This window comes from Alligator sinensis, unplaced genomic scaffold, assembly GCF_000455745.1.
Source record: "Alligator sinensis unplaced genomic scaffold, ASM45574v1 scaffold394_1, whole genome shotgun sequence".
In the NCBI taxonomy this organism is placed as follows: Eukaryota; Metazoa; Chordata; order Crocodylia; family Alligatoridae; genus Alligator; species Alligator sinensis.
Genome location: NW_005842273.1, coordinates 260,812 through 266,149, shown reverse-complemented (window position 1 = coordinate 266,149; position 5,338 = coordinate 260,812). Strand labels below are relative to the sequence as shown.

The 5,338-nt window shown below is 46.1% G+C and overlaps 1 long non-coding RNA gene across 1 annotated transcript in view; it reads left to right on the top strand.

The window, feature by feature from the left end:
* The first annotated feature begins 1,407 nt into the window (after window positions 1–1,407).
* Window positions 1,408–5,338, top strand: part of LOC106722415 — a 21,491-nt gene continuing 17,560 nt past the window's right edge. Inside the window, exon 1 of the long non-coding RNA XR_001358368.1 lies at window positions 1,408–1,464. This is a non-coding gene — a long non-coding RNA (uncharacterized LOC106722415). The remainder of the gene's footprint in view (window positions 1,465–5,338) is intronic.

Here is a 5,338-nt window from a genome sequence, read left to right as displayed (position 1 = left end):
GCAGTACTAGACTACAACTTAAACATTTCATAATTCCCACACATGCTCCCTTATGAAAAATGAGAGCATCTGTTTATTGTGTTGACTTAGTCCAAATAAATGTCTTCTGCAAGTACTCTATTATTGAAAACCATGCCAAGTTTGAGTAAGGAGGGTTGATTTTCCTTTTTAATGCAGGGCAACTATATTAAAATTGTTATTGACAGGGTCTAGCTTTGTGTTTATGAATTTATCCTAACTGATATCCATAATCATTAGCTAGTATTCTTCCTTCTTCATAATGTTTACTGTACAGTGGCCACATCTACACAACACACTGACTGCATAGTAGCTTGTTACTACTGCTCAATAGCATCATATGGCATGAACCGTGATGCAACACTTCTGCGCAGTAGTAATGAGCTACTGCTCAGTCAGTGTCACCAAAAAGCCATGTGGGGATTTATTTGTATGCAAGTACTAAATCACTGCATAGTAACAACTGTGCAGTCAACGTCTCATACAGACATGGCCAGTATGTATCAGGAAAGGTGAAGGAATGTGAGTCAGAGGGAAGGCAAAAAATGAGGGATGCAATGATTAAGAAAACTAAAGATTGGTAGAATTAAGCAGCAATTCATTTCCACCTGATCTTATGATATGTTTTGATTAACTGACTTCAGTACAACAAAACACACCAGGATGAAATACAATATTTCATAATTATATCTATTTTGCAAAGTGTTGCAAAATTAGTTATTTTCTCTCTCAATAATTTAAGATGTTTTGATGCTTTTTGATGTACTCATATAAGTATATCATAGTGCCTTGCTGAACATTGTTGCCATTCTCCTTAGCATGAAGTCTGCAGTAAGGATGGTTTGTTTTCTTTGGTTGGTTGGAGTCCTGTTCATGGGCATAACAGGCAGTCTTCTAGGCTTTGACTCATCCTCAAGCATATTCCATACAACAGGGATTCTCAAACTATGGGTCATGAGCAACTTAAAAGGAGGATGCAAAGTTCCCAGGGGGATACACAGTGCTGCAGGGAAGCAGCATGCAGCAGTGGCATACACTGGTGGATGGCAATGCTCAGGGTTGTGGTATCACAAAATTTGAGAGCCCCTGCCATACATCTCTCTGTTCCATTTCATGAGTTGGGTTGTCATAGACATTTTATACAGCCCCTACGATTATATTGTCAAAAAAAAATGGACAGTTCTAGTGGAGCAGAGCACTGAGGTGCCCTGCTTCTAGAGAGGGGAAACTGCTGGGGAAAAGAGCCCTAGCAGGGAATAAGAGCCCACCTGCGGGTTGCCAGGGCAACTGGAGGCAGCAAATGACCCACACCTGACAGCGGTCAGCCATCTGTAAGGGGCAAGGCCTGGCTCTTATAAAGCCCAGGGCTGAGGCCAGGCTGGCAGCTCCCTGCCAGTAGCCAGAGAGGCAGGAGCTCTGTAAGCCATGATGTGAGTCAAATTGCAGGTATAGCTGGACCTGAGTTGAGCAATGTTGTTTTAGCTGAGGAGCTCTGCGTTATGTTGTAGCTGAGAGGCTTGTGTTTGTTTTGTGGTTGTTTATTACACTGGTGGTTTGGGTGAGGCTATTAGGGGTTGGAGGAGGCCTCAGGGGGAACCCACAGTGGTGTGGGGACCCTGGTGCCAGTGAGGGCACAGTATCCTCAAAGGGGTCTCACAGCGGAGTGTGAGGACCCTGGTGCCCAGGAGGGCACAGCATATGGGGTGTGTAGACCTAAGCCCCAGGAAGGGGGCAGCATTTTGAGAAGCCAAAGTGTGGGTGTGGTGAGCCCCAGGAAGGGGGCAGCATTTTGAGAAGCCAAAGTGTGGGTGTGGTGAGCCCCAGGAAGGGGGCAGCATTTTGAGAAGCCAAAGTGTGGGTGTGGCGAGCCCCAGGAAGGGCAACTTTATCAAGAAGCCCAGTGTGGGTGTTGTGAGCACCAGGAGAGGGCACTATTGAGAAGCCCCAGTATGGGCATGTTGAGGCCCTGAGAGAGGGCAAGGAGAGCCCCAGGAGGGGACGGCAGTGTATGTAGAGAGAGCGATAGTGACAGTCCAACATCCATTCCAACTGTGAGGCTTGGGGTGTGGTATAAGGGGTGGTTGGAGCCACCCATAGGCCATAAGGCTAAAGAAGCACCCGTTTGCAGGACAAGACCCACGAGGGGTCCAGGAGTGTACAGGACCAGAGGGTACAACAGACTGTGTCCAAGAAGACGTTAGGCAGCCTCCCAACTGATTTAAACCATCAAAGGCACGGTGGGCGAGAAATAGAGGGTGCCCTTGGGCCAACTTGGCACGGAGAGGGGGCCTTAAGGAGATCACGGCCCTCCTGTAGGACCCCACCGTGACATCTAGCTATATGGAAATCTTCTGGGTCTGCTCCTTTCCTGTGGTCACAGTCTGCTCATTATTCCCTGTTTCTAGCTATACAATTAATTACTAGTTCTTCTGGTGATTAAGAATTAAAAATACCTCTCTTTGGTTTCTACTCTAACTCTGGTGATTAATTCCCTTCCTACTTTAAATATAGTGTGGTGATGCTTCCTGACTGGTTGACTACTCCTCAATCTGTCTGATTCTCTGAAGCATCAGTACTTGTTTAATATATGGAAAGCCATGCAACTTTCTTCTAATAGGATCATCATTTTTTCACTTTATAGGGAAGAAGTCACTTCTTGTTTCTGTCAAAAAAGAATCCATGCCACACTTCATAGCACAACCACTTTCAATTAGGGTAAGAACAAATGTTCACCACACCTAGTTCAGGTTTAGGTGGCTTTAAAACTAGCCATGTAACCGAGCATGCTAGTGTTCACCATTCCTGGGAGTGGTGTGGACAGCCTGAGATAAGTAACTTGAGGTTGGAGGAAGGCTGGTGAGTCCATGGGTGGAATGCTGCAAGCTGTGGGAGTGTTGGCAGGTCTGAGGGTGAGGGCTGTTTAAATCAAGGGAGTTACTCAGGGAGCTAAAAATAGCCCAATCTGAATTGGGGCAGTAGGGACAACACAGCTCTGGAACTGGGATGAGTAGATGGGTTTTCCCAGTCCTGGGTCTGTATTGTGACTGATTCCAGGCATTCTCTAGGTTGGGTTAACCCTTTATCAATCTAAAGTTAAGTCACCACCTGCAGTGAACTAACTCAGATTTTGTGTGACATTTTGGTGTGATTGAAACACTGTGGAGGCCTGCACACTGAGCATTCAGATTGACCTATGTAATCTAAAAAGCATCTCGGCAGACAGGATTTCTAATCTAGCAAGGAGGGCTTTAAATTAGGTTTGCTGAGGGTTGGAGACCAAATACCTGAGGTAAGTGGGAGACCTGGAGAAAGAGCAAGCAGGAGGGGGCAACAGAGAAGGTGTTCTCATTCTTCCTGAGAAAGCAGAGCGATCAACTAGTTACTTTAGGTGCCTGTACATGAACACGTGGAGCCTGGGAAATGAACAGGAAGAACTGGAAGTCCCTAGACACTTATAGAACTATGATGTGATTAGAATAAAAAAGACTTGGTAGCATAGCTCACATAAGTGGAGCACCGGCATGGATGCATATAAATTATTCAGGAAGGACAGGCAGGGGAGAGGAGGAGGAATTGCACTTCATGTAAAGGAGCTGTATGATTGCTCAGAGTTCCAGTATGAAACTGGGTTAGGGTCAAAAGAGATCAACGAAGGTGATGTTGTGGTTGGGGTCTGCTATACAGACCAGGAGGATGTGGTAGATGAGGCTTTCTTCAAACAGCCAGCAGAAGTTTTCCCATTACAGCACCTGGTTCTCATGGGGAACTTCAATCACCTTGACATCTGCTGGGAGGACAGTACAGTCATGGGCACGCAATCCAGGAAGTTTTTGGAGAGTGCTGGGGACAACCTTGTGGTGCAAGTGCTGGAGAGACCAACTAGGGGCCATGTTCTTCTTGACCTGCTGCTCACAAACAGGGAAGAATTGGTGGGGAATGTAATAGTAGATGTCAGCTTAGACAGCAGTGATCACAAGATGACTGAGTTCAGGATCCTGAGGAAAGGAAAGCAGGAGAGTAAGGACCCTAGACTTCATAAAAACAGACTTCAAATCACTTGGGGTACTCATGAGCAAGATCCCCTATGAAGTGAGTCTGAGGGGGAGAGGAGTCCAGGAGAGCTGACTTTACTTTAAAGAAGCCTTACTGTGAGTGCAGGAACAAACCATCCCAATGTGCAGGAAGACTAGCAAGTATGGCAGAAGACTAGCTTGGCTTAGCAGATAACTCTTCTTATAAGCTTCCTTTTTGTGATTTAGCTTACTGAAGTGGGAATTTGGACAAAAACTAGAGAGGGGTATAAGAGTATTGCTTGGGCATGCAGGGATGAAGTCAGGAAGGCCAAAGTGCAATTTAAGCTGCAACTAGTAACAGTCATGAAGGGGAAGAAGAAGGGATTCTCCAAGTATGTCGGTAACAAATCAGGGAAAGTGTGAGTCCCTTACTGAATGGGGGAGGCAGCCTAGTGACAAGGATGCAGACAGGACTGAAGTACTTAAGTACCTTTTTCACCTCAGTCTTCACAGGCAAGTTCAGCTCCCAGACTACTGCACCAGGCAGCACAGCTTGGGGAGGAGGTGAGCAGCCAACAGTGATGAAAGAAGAGGCTAGGGACTATTTAGAACATCTGGATGTATACAAATCCATGCAGCAGGATGGGGTGCCTCCCTCTGCCTCCAGATGCTGAAGGGGTTGGTTGATGTAAATGCAGAGCCACTGGCCATCATCTTTGAAAACTCACGGTTTTCAGGAGAAGTCCTGGACAGCTGGCAAAGGGCATATATAGGGTCCATATTTAAGAAAGGGGAAAAAGGAAGGATCCAGGGAACTACAGACCAGACAGCCTCATGTCAGTCCATGGAAAAATCATGGAGCAAATTCTCAAGAAATCCATTTCTAAGCACGTGGAGAGAAGAAGGTGATTAGAAACAGTGAGCATGGATTCACCAAGGGCAAGTCATGGCTGACCAATCTGATTGCCTTCTATGACAAGATAACTGACTCAGTTGATACAGGGAAAGCAGTAGATGTAATATAGCTTGTCTTTTGCAAGGTCTTTGATACCATCCCCCACAGTATTCTTGCAGGCAAGCTGAGGAAGTATGGGTTGGATAAATGGACTGTAGGGGGATAGAAAACTGGCTGGATTATTGAGCTCAGAGGGTAGTAATCAATGGCTCAGTGTCTAGTTGGTAGCTGGTATCAAGTGGAGTGCCCCAGTGATCAATCCTAAGGCTGAGGTTCATAGATTCATAGATGTTAGGGTCAGAAAGGACCTCAATAGATCATCGAATCCGACCCCCTGAATAGGCAGGAAAGA